This window comes from Ovis aries, chromosome 3 (assembly GCF_016772045.2).
Source record: "Ovis aries strain OAR_USU_Benz2616 breed Rambouillet chromosome 3, ARS-UI_Ramb_v3.0, whole genome shotgun sequence".
NCBI classification, from domain to species: Eukaryota; Metazoa; Chordata; class Mammalia; order Artiodactyla; family Bovidae; genus Ovis; species Ovis aries.
The window spans coordinates 117,457,498-117,472,145 of NC_056056.1; the positions used below are offsets into that span (position 1 = coordinate 117,457,498).

The window sequence follows — 14,648 nt, forward strand, 5'->3', positions numbered from 1 at the left end:
TAGTTAAAGTCTAAATAAAATATCAAGAAATTTCTAGTCAATGTTCCTATGATCAAGATTAATAACACTCATAAATGTGAAAAGTAGCTGTTTCCCATATTACAATATAAAATACAAATATTAAAATATTAATATTGAAAAACATTCCTCTGTAAAATTCTTAAATAATCTATATAATTAGAAGATATAAGGAGAGGAAAAGTACATAATGATTTATTAGTCTGATGTTTTATATTTTTGTTTTCAATTAAAAGTTTTCTTGTGTTTCTTTGTTCAGCTATAGAACAAAGAAGTAACAGTGACAAGGATCTTTTCAGCTACGAGAATTACTTAGCAGTCCATTTAGATATGCAAATATAAAAAGTATACACCCTGTGCTAGAGGAATATTTAGTGGAGCCTTGATAAATTATTTCTTCCACTATGGCTTGATGAGAGGAGGGCCATTTGCATAATTACAATGAAACCTCCAAAGGGAGAAGGCAAACCAGAGTTTCAATTACTCACCGTTTAATTGTGAAGTTTAATGTTATTCCAAATGCTCTTACAGACTCAGTCAATTGACTGGATCAGAAAAGTCTCCAAGGGTTAACAAGGAGACCCTGTCATGAGGGAAGCAAGAGTATAACCTTCCTGGCTCAGTCATCTTGATGCATTTGGGAACTCAAGTGTGAAACTAAGCCTCAATCCAGCATAACTTGCAGAAAGCAAAAGTTCTCTGAAGAACCACTCTGTTAGGGAACAACACTACTGCTTGCAAATCTTCAAAAGCAGAGCAGTAATTAGTATGGAATGGTTTCATTTAGCTTGTATGTCAAGTAGGTTATTGCACTAATACATGGATGGTATTTGATTTTGAGGGGCCACTGATTTTCAAAAGTGAAACTTTGAAGACTATAAAATTAAGCATGACACTCTTATCCATGCTATTCACACTGTATTGAGCCAGTATATAAGAAGTAAAATGAAAATTGAGAAGGAAGAGAATAAAACGCCTTATTTAATTAACTACTTAAAAGTTCAAGAGCACAGCCCTTAGAACTACTTAACAGGTTAGCAAGTTTGCTGGATGCCATACTACTGTTTAGAAATCAACTGTACCTTTGAAAGTGAAAGTGAAAGTGAAGTCGCTCAGTCCTGTCCGACTCTTTGAGACGCCATGGACTGTAACTTATCAGGCTCATCTGTCCATGGGATTTTCCAGGCAATAGTACTAGAGTGGATTATATGCCTTTATTAATTTATTAGAAAAAGTTAAAAGGAACCAACAATCAAAATAGCAACAAAACTATAAGTTCAGTTCAGTTCAGTCGCTCAGTTGTGTCTGACTCTTTGCGACCCCATGAACCGCAGCACGCCAGGCCTCCATGTCCATCACCAACTCCCGGAGTTTACCCAAACCCATGTCCATTGAGTCAATGATGCCATCCAGCCATCTCATCCTCTGTTGTCCCCTTCTCCTCCTGCCCCCAGTCCCTCCCAGCATCAGAGTCTTTTTCAATGAGCCAACTCTTTGCATGAGGTGGCCAAAATATTGAAGTTTCAGCTTCAACATCAGTCCTTCCAATGAACACCCAGGACTGATCTCCTTTAGGATGGACTGGTTGGATGTCCTTGCAGTCCAAGGGACTCTCAAGAGTCTTCTCCAACACCACAGTTCAAAAGCATCAATTTTTCAGTGCTCAGTTTTCTTCACAGTCCAACTCTCACATCCATATATGATCACTGGAAAATCCACAGCCTTGACTAGACGGACCTTTGTTGGCAAAGTAATGTCTCTGCTTTTCAATATGCTATCTAGGTTGGTTATAACTTTCCTTTCAAGGAGTAAGTGTCTTTTAATTTCATGGCTGCAATCACCATCTGCAGTGATTTTGGAGCCCCCCAAAATAAAGTCTGACACTGTTTCCACTGTTTCCCCATCTATTTCCCAAACTGTAAGTACCTAGACAGAAACCCAAGAAACTTTAAGACCACTATGTGAAAAGTGAAACAACTGTATTGAAGAACATAAAATAATACACAAATAAATGGGTATTCCAATCATATTACAAATGGCAAGACAATGTATCATAGAGGTGACTATTCTCCCCAAATTCATTTATTTACTTAAGCAATTCCAATGGAATTATGATAAGGTTTTCAAATGGGACTTCAAAAACTGTTGTTATAATTAAGCTCTAATATCAGGATTTAGGTAATACTAGTTAAAATAGTGTGGCATTTAATTATTTAACATATTCTTACTGGACTTCCCTAGTAGCTCAGATGGTAAAGAATCTACCTGCAATGCAAGAGACCCAGGTTCCATCCCTAGGTCACGAAGACTCCCTGGAGAAGGGAATGGCTACCCACTCCAGCGTTCTTGCCTGGAGAAGTCCATGGACAGAGGAATCTTGTGAGCTACAGTCCATAGGGTTGCAAAGAATTGGACACAACTGAGGGACCAACACTTTCACACTTTCACTTTCAGAGCTCACCATGTGCCAGGAGCTGTTCTAGGTACTTAAGCCTGATCAGAAATAAAACAGAAACTTTAAACCTCATGGTGTTTATTCTTAGCTAGAGTGACAGACTATAAATTATAGGTATTATAAATAAATGAATTATACTCTATATTAGAATACATTAATGGCACTTGAACAAAGGCTTGGTGCAAGAGAGGGAGATTACACAGACATCTGGGAGAAGGGCATTCTAGACAGAGGGGAGATCAAGTCATAAGCCAACAGGAAAATGGTACTGATGAACCTATTTGTAGGGCAGGAATAGAGACGCAGAGGTAGAGAACAGATCTGTGGACACAGTGGAGGAAGGAGAGGATGGGACAAATTGAGAGAGTAGCACTGAAACATACATTATCATATGTAAATATCCACTGGAAGGATTGATGCTGAAGCTGAAAGTCCAATACTTTGACCACCTGATGTGAAGAACTGACTCATTTAAAAAGACCCTGCTGCTGGGAAAGATTGAAGGCAGGAGGAGAAGGGGATGACAAGGATGTGAGGGCTGGATGGCATCACCAACTCGATGGACATGAATTTGGGTAAACTCTGGGAGTTGGTGATGGGACAGGGAGGCCTGGCGTGCTGCAATTCATGGGGTCGCAAAGAGTCGGACATGACTGAGCGATGGAACTGAACTGAATTGAAAATAGATAGCCAGTGGGAAATTGCTGTTAACAGAGGAAGCTCAGCCTGATGCTCTGTGACAACCTAGAGGGTAGGATGTGGTGAGGGGATGGGAGGGAGATCAGGAGAAGACATACATGTATGTGGTGTTTTATAATAGGCATGATAGATGTCCATCACAGATGCCATATACACAATGGAGGCCAGTGTAGCTGGGGACTCAGAGGGAGTCAGATAGAATTGAATCGCCAGTCTATGTCATGCATCATTGTTATGTGGGCATGCTTAGTTGCTCAGTCTGTTTCTACTCTTTGCCATCCCATGGAGTGTAGCCCACCAGGCTCCTCTGTCCATGGAATTCTCCGGGCAACAATACTGGAGTGGGTTGCCATTTCCTACCCCAGGGATCTTCCCAAACCAGGGATTGAACCCATGTCTCCTGCAGCTCCTGTTGCTACCGTACCACCTGGGAATCCCCATAAATCATGTACAGTCTTGTGGTAAATAGGAAACATTTGCAGAGTTTTGAGCATATGATTGACATGTTCAGATTTAGGTTTTAAAAGTCACTGATTCATGCTATGTTAAAAAATAGTAAGAGCCCATGAGAGAAGAAGACAGCCTTGGAAGGTGTCTGACTACAATAATCCAGGTGAGAGATGATAGTGGTTTAGAGCAGAGTGCTAACTGGAGGTGGTGAGAAGTGGCAGATTTTAGACATATTTTGAAAGTAAAACAAACAGAATTTCTTTACAGTTTGATGTGCAGTATGAGACATAGGTGGCTCAGCTGGTAAAGAATCTGCCTGCAGTGTGGGAGACCTGGGTTTGATCCCTGGGTTGAGAAGATCCCCTGGAGAAGGGAACGGCTATCCACTGCAGTATTCTGGCCTGGAGAATTCCATGGACTGTATAGTCCATGGGGTCACAAAGAGCTGGATAATACAGAGTGACTTTCACTTTCGCTTTCATGAGACATAGAGAAGACCTGAGAGTAATTCCAAATTCCTTAGATTGAGCAACTTGAAATCTGAGATTTGCATCATCTGAGATAGAGTAGATGCAGGGAATTTTGGAGGGGAATTTCAAAAGATAAGTTTTTTACATTTTAAGGTTCAATGTCTTTTAGATATATTAGTGGAGACAGATGTTCAATAGGCAGGTGAATATATATGATTGGTTGTAGGGTCTGAACTAGAAGTAAAGATTTATAAGTCATTCATACACAGATAGCATTTATAACATACTGTTGATTGAAATCACTGAAAGAAAAGATGGAGGACTAAACCCTGGATTATCCCAACATTAAGAATTCAAGAGGAAAATAGGAAGCAACTCTAAATAATCTGTAAAAAAACCCACTGAACTACTGTGCTGTACATCTGAAACTAATATTAATATAGTATTTGCATCAACTATTCTTCAATAAATAAATAAATATTAGAGCAAGGTCTGACCATGAGAATGTAATCTTTCTGGAATCTGAAGAAGTCTTGGAAAGTGTTTAGGAGTTTCCATTTTATGGGAATAGGAGTTTAAAGCGAATTTAATGTAACTCTCAGGATAAAATACTCTCATGAACATGAATATCTAGATGCTTAAAAAAAAGAAGAATATGATCCAGGAAAGGAGACTGAGACAGAATAACTGGTGAGGTAACAGAAAAACAGAGAGTATACTTTCCTATACTGCAAATGAAAAATAAAAATGAATCTAGCAGGAAAGAGCAAATTAAACAGCTCTGCATGCACACACGTACACTCAGTCGCTCAGTCACGTCCGACTCTTTGTGACTCCATGGACTGTAGCCCACCAGGGTGCTCTGTCCATGGGATAGTCCAGGTAAGAACACAGGAGTCGGTTGACATTTCCTCCTCCAGGTGATCTACCCAAGGATCAAACCCTCATCCCCTATGTCTCCTGCATCAACGGGCATATTCTTTACCACTCAGCTATCTAGGAAGCCCCGAACAACTATGACGTTAACTCAAAAAGGGCTGAGCACTGGTCACTTTATTTAGCAATATAAAATCACTGATGATGGTAACAGGAGATGTTCCTGTGCAGTGATGGAGTAAAGACCTTCCTGGGGTAGGTTTATAAAGAAAGCAATTGTGGACAGTGAGTAGACTGCTACTTTGAAGAACTTTGCCACACAGGGGAGTAAAAAATGAAGCAATAGCTGATTGTATAAGTAGGACCAAAAGAGAATTTCGTATAAACTGAAGAACTTAGTGTGTTACAGAAATGGGATATATGAAGAAAAAAAAAATGAAGACAAAAGAAAGCACAGTAAGGATTGCCGGAGAAGGACATGTGACTAAGGGGACTTTGCTGATGGCTCAACCGTAAAGAATCCACAACGCAAGAGATGTGGCCCTTGGAGGAGAAAAGGGCAACCCACTCCAGTACTCTTGCCTAAAAAATCCCACGGACAGGGGAGCCTGTCACATTGCAGGCCAAAGGGTCGCGAAGAGTTGGACACAGCTGAACACGAGTACGCACACCGGGCCAGATGACTGGGAAACATCGACACTGGTGTAACAAAGTTTTCTTTGCTCGAGGTCTTTTTTTTTAAAGTTCTTAAAGGCTTATGCTTCTGTCTAAAAAGCTCTTTCATGCTTCTAGATACCCGGCCAGATTTCAGACTTCAGAAATAGTCGTATATTTCAAAATTCATGAAATCATGTAGTTTTCTGTGATACCTTTTTCACCCGTGTTCACTTTTAATATTTATATACTTGTTACATTATTTATCTTGGCTCCTCCTTCTCACAAGCTATGTGAGTTTAGAGCCAATAAATAATCCTTGCTGTATAAATCTCACAGGGTTATGACAGAGATCAAATAAAACAACTATATAAAAGCACTTTTGGAAACTGTAAAGGGCTTTACAGAAGTTATTTATCTTGTTCTCATTGGCATGTAGCCCTTTTGTTAATGAGGTTTATGGACAACTTTGAAGAATAGTCTGCCTATCTTTATAAGTCCAGAGCCACCATTAGGGAATATTTCCCAGAATACTCATCTTGGCATGTGCAATTCTCCTGTGGATTAATAAGATTTTTGGTCACACAAATTTAGGAAACACTGAATAGTATTAACATGTAGTATTGGAGAATTTGAATAAATACTACAGTAAAGATAACAGTTCAAAATTGTGTAGCATAATATATCTTAATATTCTCATCCCCAAGATATCTCTTGGGAAATGGGTTCTATAAAACACCCATTAAATTTCTGGAGAACTACTGTTTTATGAGAAATATTAAGATGGATAAACCCTACCAAAATGAAAAATAAAATTAAGTCACTTGCAGAACGTCTGAATGATAGACTTAAAAATTCTCCTGAACTGGCTTAAAGATCAGACAAAACAATGTCGAGGGAATGAAATGTACTTGTTCTTCTTTATATCCCTATACGAAAGCTGAGTCCTTGGCACAAAATAGACACTCAAATCATACCAATAGGACAGAGGTAGATGAACAAACTTTCTGTAAAACTCTTGTGAATCAGTCAGCCTTTTAAAGTCTGAAATTATCCTGCTTCAGCAAAGATGTGTTTATCCTGCTTGCCCTGGATCTGGGCTAAATGATACTAAATCTGTTATTAAAGATAGAGGAGTTAATTTCACTTCCCATCTAATAAAAGTATAGTGAAATATAAAAACCCAGTCACTGGATTCAAAGGATTTGTTTTGAACTTATTAAGTTCTCATACAACATTAGAGAGCTTCCCTCATAGCTCAGTTGGTAAAGAAGCCACAGGCGATGCAGGAGACCCTGGTTCGATTCCTGGGTTGGGAAGATCCACTGGAGAAGGGATAGGCTATCCACTCCAGTATTCTTGGGCTTCCCTTGTGGCTCAGCTGGTAAAGAATCCACCTGCAATGCGGGAGACCTGGATTCAGGCCTTGGGTTGGGAAGATCCCCTGAAGAAGGGAAAGGCTACCCACTCTAGTATTCTAGCCTGAAGAATTCCATGTACTATGCTTCCCTTGTAGCTCAGTTGGTAAAGAATCTCCTTGTAGGGCAGGAGACCCGGGTTCGATCCCTGGGATGGGAAGATCCTCTGCAGAAGGAAGTGGCAACCCATTCCAGTATCCTTGCCTGGAAAATCTTCTGGACACAGGAGCCTGGTGGGCTGCAGTCCATGGGATCGCAAAGAGTTGGGCACGGCTGAGCGACTAACACTTACTTACTTATGCAGTCCATAGAGTCGCAAAGAGTTGGACACGACTGAGCAACTTTCACTCACAACATTAGAAGATTTTTGCTTCTTATTTTTGCCATAGTTTATAAAAGATGTCTTTTGGTTATAATCTTTCTCTCCAACTCAGCTCCTATAAAGTTGATACAGGGTAACTTCCTGTGCACATGGATGAACCATGAAACAGCCTAACCTTGCCTCTTCTGGGCCCTTTTCTAGCCAGTCATAGACTTCTAGGCCACTCCAGCCTTATATATGTAAGGCTATACTTGGACCCTCTATTTCCTGGGGAGTGCACCAATCCCAAAATGGCAAATTCATAAACCCCATCCTTTTGTTTGGCTCCAATGCTTAAAAATTCAATTGACAGATAAAAGGGAATTGTACACTTAATTGTAATGTTATTATGAGGAATTACATCACTGCATATGGAATCAACATACAGAAGAAACTCTTCTGTTAGGGCTGCACCTGTTCTGGCTCAGTCATGTCTGATTCTTTGTGACCCCATGGACTGTAGCCCACCAGGCTCCTCTGTCCATGGGATTTCCCAGCAAGAATACTGGAGTGGGTTGCCACTTCCTCCTCTGGGAATCCTTCTTGCTGCTGCTGCTGCTAAGTCGCTTCAGTCGTGTCCGACTCTGTGCGACCTCATAGATGGCAGCCCACCAGACTCCCCCTGTCCCTGGGATTCTCCAGGCAAGAACACTGGAGTGGGTTGCTATTTTCTCCTCCAGGGAATCCTTCTTAGTCAGGGGTCAAATCCAGGTCTGGAGTCTCCTGCATTGGCAGCTGAATTCTTTATCACTCAGCCACCTGGGAAGCCTGATTAAGAGGTAAAAAAAATATTTGGAGGATAATTACCTTTGAAACAGAGAAGAAACTGGAGCTTAATAATTTATAAAATAAGCCACAATTAAGAGAGAACTGAATTTTTGATGAATAGTTACTGAAAGTAGTTGACATGGGGTCAGGAAAGCATATAAAAATTTGCAAAATACAATTAATTACTAGAGATATCCCTATGGATGAGGGATTTCAGGTGTAACATAGTAGTGATCCTTAAAAGAATGGTATTTGTGTTAATGGTCTTTTATAGCATTTCTAAAATAGATATGTAGTATATTCACAAGACAAACATTTAAATGTATAGCTACTAGGTTTGTGTGAGACTATGTAGAATCTGCATATTACAGTACTTCATAATACAGTGCAATGGTATGAGGAAATAAAGCCCTTTTGCCATCACTGAGGAGCACATTGCTCACAAAGCTATATTAACGTTTTCTAAGTGCCCATTTTTGTTATCGGTGGTTCAGTCTAAAACAGTCTTGCATCACTAAAAATCCACAAAACCCTTAATTTTGGGAAAGGCACATTCCATATTTCATCTTTTATAGAACTTCAGTGTCCTTTATGCACAGAATGCCAACATTAGACACTCAATGCTAGATTTTTCGATCTGAGTATGATTCTTGCCACCGATCCTTCATTTTGTTTTACATGTTTTTGGCCAAAGCTCTTCTGCTTACCTGGCAGGAATTAAAGAACTGAAAAAAATGCAAACAAAAATCTGTTTCTGATTTTGTTTTGACTCAGCTTGCACACTTACATTGACTGTTACCCAATTATTTTGTTGCATTTTATTAAAGAACAGTCACGAATTAATGTCAAATTCTACGAGGAATGAATAAAGAGAGCAGCGCTGTTGGAAAGGGAAGCACCAGCTCGGTTCACTAGAGTACATAAGCGCAAAGTGGGGTGACAGCAGAGAAGCTCAAGAGGGGAGAAGAGGTCAGCCAGCTGGGAGAGGATCTCCTATGGCGTGCCAAGGATGCATTGTGTGATCACTTGAAAAATCGGCCACCCACTTCACCCTGATCTCTGAGAAGAACCATGTAATTTCTTAGTCACTAATGAACAATATCAAAATGTATTGTGTCAAGTGTGACTACTGGTTTGTGAGACTTCAGTTTCACACACACACACACACATATATATATATACACACACACATACATACATATGAACATAAAAGTGCATAGTAAAATGTTGCAACTGAATTACATTTTTTACAGTGGGTAGCAGACAGGTGGGTCCTTAGTGTTTGTGGATCCCAAGGCAAAAGAACAAAGAGGCTTACATGCCATAAATCCAAATATGTAACAATTTTTTATTTGACAGTCAAATAAAAAAATCATCCTGCTATCTTCCTTGAAGTACCTTTCACACTGACTTTTAGGCTAATTCTAATGAATAATTCTAATGAAGTTCCACGGCAGAGCTTAGTTACCCAGATATGGCCCTAGACTGCAGCCTGCTCTCTGTCTCTTTCCAGCCTCAGCTCCTTCCAGAATCCTGGTCTGCTTTATCTGCATAAACAGTGCTTCTAAAAACACATGTCCCTTAGCCTCTTCTGAGGTCCAGGGATGAGAGCACTGGAGTGTGGGCAGAGACAGATGTTCTTCCGAGGGAGAAACTCACAAAGGCTCTGGAGGGTAAGGTCTGCTTGATCTGAAAGTCTGGGCTGCTAGGAACTTGGCAGGTTGTCAAGAAGGGGTGCTGCTGTGACTCACACCTGTGCACCTTCTCCCTGGGCCCATCCTCAGAGAGGGGCACGAGGGGCCAGAGAAAGACCCTGCTCAACTGTGGACCCCTCTTGCCTAGGTTTAAAAACCATACTCAGAGCAGTCAAAATCTGTAAATGCCACTGTCTTGAAGCACCTGTTCAGACTGAAAAAGAATATAACTGGGAGATTTTGGGGAAAAAAAAATTTGAAGAATTAAAAAAATCATACTCTTAAATAGAATAAAATAATTCTAGAAAACAAGTACATATGTATAATTATGAAAGACTAAAAGTTCAGAAAAAAATTATATTGGATTAGAATGACTCTTCAGAAACCAATAATAACACCTAGAGAAAGCATCCTGGCATGAAAGAACATGAGATCACAAAGAAGATGAGAAGACCAAAGTTCTGGTCCTACTCTGGACAAATAAGTCACTTAATCTAAGCAGACCTCAATTTCATTGGCTATAAAATTAAGAAAAGGGGAAAAAATCTGTAACTGGTTCAGAAGTCTGATATGAGAAAAAATGATAAATGGATATAAAGATGTAGTACAAACGATTTGTTAAAAAATATCTAATCAAGATGCTTCCACGTTTAAAATCCTTCCCATTGCTCTGAAAATAAAACTGGACTGCTTACCGTAGCCAACAAGACTGATCATCAGTGGTCTGGCACACACCCTGCCCCTGTGTGCCGTGTCCCCTGCTTCTCCCTCTCCTGACAACTAGGCTCCTTTCTGAACAGAACCTATTTCTGAGCACTTCAGTAAGTTCAGCACTAAAAGTTTACTGAAAAATGAATGGCCATGAGAATATGGTATTAGTAAATATAATGACCGTAGTGCTTATCTATTGATTGTATTCTTTACAATTAAGTTACAAGCAAGGCATGACTAGCTACCTGTAACTGATGCTCAGGGAGGTTGCAGCATAAGGACACCCAGCTACTATTTAAATGGCACAGATGGGATTTGAATCCAGGTCTACTGACTTCAACCAAATTACTATTTTATTCCATGCTGCCTCAGTGACACCTCCTATCACAACTGATGCATCTCTCCTTTAAAATCTATTATCATTTTTGACATCACTTTATTCATCACATTTTGCAATATTAATTTGGGCAGATTATTTTCACTCCTGCAAACTTTAGTGACATCTTCTGAATCTCAATCACTGTCTAACATTCTACTTAGCAAACATTTTCAGCTGAAAAAAATAATTGCAAGTAGAGTTATAAATCAGGGGCATTATTACCTCTTTTACCAGAGCAGTGTGTTTACTAAATTTTTTCTACAAGTTAATTCCCCTGTAGAAAGCAACAGGAAAAAACTTATGGGTCGTAGTCTGAATGTTTAATGAGGCAAAATTTAGTGTTCTGGAAAATTGTTATTATCCTGCGGATACTTATGTTCTTCTAGAACAACTGATTAAATATGTGGCATAAAGAAACAGACTTGTTTCAGTTAAACTTATTTTTTTTCATTTTTATTTTTTAAATGTTGGTAATAATTACACAACTTTTCTATGAGTAATAGGCCTGTTTCAGAGTGTGCTTTGTAAGACTATTTTTATCAACTATTTTGTCAACAGAGTGTTTAAGCCACTGATGTAAAATGTCTCCTCTTGGCTAATAACCCACTCTGACCATGTAATTTAAATAACTTCACTGCCCTAAACAAAGGGCAATCCTTGTGACTAGGATTTAGCCGTCACTTTCTGACAGTTCCACAGTATCTAGTAACAGTTTTGCGTTTTCCTCCCCAACAATCGCTTTGCAATTTATACGCTAATACTGCAGTCATCCTACACTGATGAGCTTCATTACATAGACACTCCCCCAAATAATATTCTCTTTTCCTTTGTTTTAATATGCTTTCTAAATACTCCTTATAGAAAAATTAAGTGTAAGGAATTAAATTACAACCTTATAACACTTGTTATTCAATGGCGTTAACACACTTTAAGTAATCCTGTTAGAAGGGATACTTTTGAAAAGATTTATAATGTTCATGTATATAATTTAAGTATTTATATAAGGATGAAAAAATAATACTTAGGAAATTATGTCATCTTTTATCAAAAAATGTAGGCAGCCGGAAGATGAATAAATTCTGGGGATCTAATATATAAATTGGTGACCATAGATAATACTATAACTATACTTGAGAATCACTAAGAGAGTAAATCTTAAAGCTTCTCATCACACACACACACACACACACACACACACACACACACACACACATAGAGGCACGGTGATGAATGCATTAACTAATCTTAGCATGGTAATCATTTTACATAATTATACAAAATCATCACACTGTATACCTTAAGCTCATATAATCTGTATACCAAATCACCATATTGCATACCTGAAACTTGCTTAATCTTATATGTCAATTATCTCAATAAAGTTGAAAATAAAAGAAATGTCAGGCAGAGAAATGCGATATAAATTAAAATTTAAAGTACTTTCTTGAATAATCTCAAGACTAATATGAATTAAAGCACAGTTTACTTATTTTAAAAATTAAAAAATACATATGACATATATTTTAAGATTATATTTCAGGATAGGTACATGATATTTTGAAATACCCTAGTATATCATTACTCTGAGCATTTGGAAATCACTCTTCCTACAATTCAGGGAAATTGAAAAACAGAATACTGTTAATTACAATACTGAAAAATCTTTAATCTATTTACATCCATTCTTTACATCCATTTAAAAAGAGTGAGTTAGCAATGGCACAGTTTCTCTTCTGCACTGGCTGAAATGCCTTCACCCAGAACTGGAAGGCAAAGACAGTTAAAAACAAGGTCTTTGACTTCTAAAATACTCATAATCCTCTACATATACACCACTATCTTTTGAGTCCAACAGAGACAAACATCATTTATTTGTAGGTTCTCATCCTAATTCTGTAATTAGGTAATTAATCTGACATCAATTGTCTTACATTCTATAATGCCTGAATATTTAGGGGTTATATTTCAAAGAAACAAATATGAAAACAAAATACATGTATGAGTACTCCTCACTCCTCAGAAGTACTAGAGAAATAGTTTAAGCACCAAATGGTTTGTTAGCAAACAGATACGGTCTTAAACTTTTTATGCCTTTGAAAGCATATTTCTTTATAGTTTGGATTAGCATAATGTGGCATTGTGATATTTTAAAGATTTCTAAGAAAAAGACTAAATGACCATAAAGTTCATTTTTACATTCAAAACAGTGTGATTATGTAATTCTCTGAGAAAAGGCATATCACTGTATCACTGATGACATAATTAAACTGAAACAGCAATAGAAAAATGACATGCTAGTTTCCTAAACTGAGTATTTCATGTAGATGCCTTATTCTTGAGAGCTTGGTGGTTTATTTACTGAGTTAATGTCAGTTAAGTTATCTAAAAAAAAGAAAAATAAGTTTTATTCAAATTTGAAATATAGCTCATGAAATCTGGCTGTCGGACTGTATCTTATTTTTAATACCTACCTTAAGATTTCTATAAAATACATGGATAAAGGCTAAAATACTAAGGCCTTTAATGCAGAGTTGTTTGCTTCTCAGCCACCAGAATTGATGGCGTTCCTGGGAAATTAGTTTTATTTACTTGACTTCTTTTCCTTTAACACTTAAAGGAGGAAACATAAGAAGCCCCTTTATTTGTTTCAATTGGACAAATGAAGAAATGTGCAATTTATTTTATGGGAAGAAGTCTAGGGCTTCTCTGGTGGCTCAGCAATAAAGAATCTACCTACAGGAGATGCAGATATGCAAGCCTGATCCCTGGGTTGGGAAGATCCCTTGGAAAAGGATATGGCAACTCACTCCAGTATTCTTGCCTGGAAAATGCCATGGACAGGAGCCTGGCGGGCTACAATCTGTGAGGTCTCAATGAGTTGGACACGACTTAGTGACTAAACAACAAAGGTCTAGTACTATTTGTATTGTGGTCCAGTCACTTGCTTCTTAATCTCTATGTTTTAAAACCTCTTGGTATTCACAATGATACCAGTTTAGATACATGCTTCATGAGCTCTTGATGATTAAGGAGCTCAGCCATCCAAAGCCATAACTTGCAAACACCCAGGAGATGGTCCAAGCCTCATGCGCAGGATGTACAAATACCTGTACTTAATATTCATGTGATTCCAGATTTACCAGCAACTGACCTTTTTTCTCTTGTGCTGGGAACAAGCGGTTCAGCACAGAAAAGCGCAGAAAGGCGCCAGAAGAGACTGCTGGTTTCCTTGACATTGGTCTATGCCCCACCCACAAGGAAAAGCAATTCCTTCTAAAAACATGGCCAAAGTTGGATGACTTCAGATATCCTTTCATGCAATTTCTCATTAACAGAGGTACTGCTAGTGTACCTCCAGATCAAACACAGGGAAAATGAAAAGTCAAATAAGATATTATCAACATTTTTTGCAGTGATAGACCACAGATAAGTCACCAATTATGCATAGAACCACTTATAAATCAAACTTATTTTACTTTAAACAGTCCTGGATATATATTACTAATATATATATATATATATATATACACAGACATATTTATTCAATTATAGATCTGTTCAGTCAGATATATAATTAAATTCTTCTTAAGAGAATCAAGTTAATAACTAGTATATTTGAATTATATATATGTGCATAAATATATATATGCACATATGTATGTGCATAAATCCACACACAGAATATTTTTGAGAAA

General features: G+C 38.1%; 1 protein-coding gene across 20 annotated transcripts in view; it reads right to left on the bottom strand.

The window, feature by feature from the left end:
• PPFIA2 (PTPRF interacting protein alpha 2) overlaps positions 1-14,648 on the bottom strand; it is a 509,064-nt gene that overhangs the window by 137,832 nt on the left and 356,584 nt on the right. The window lies entirely within an intron of this gene.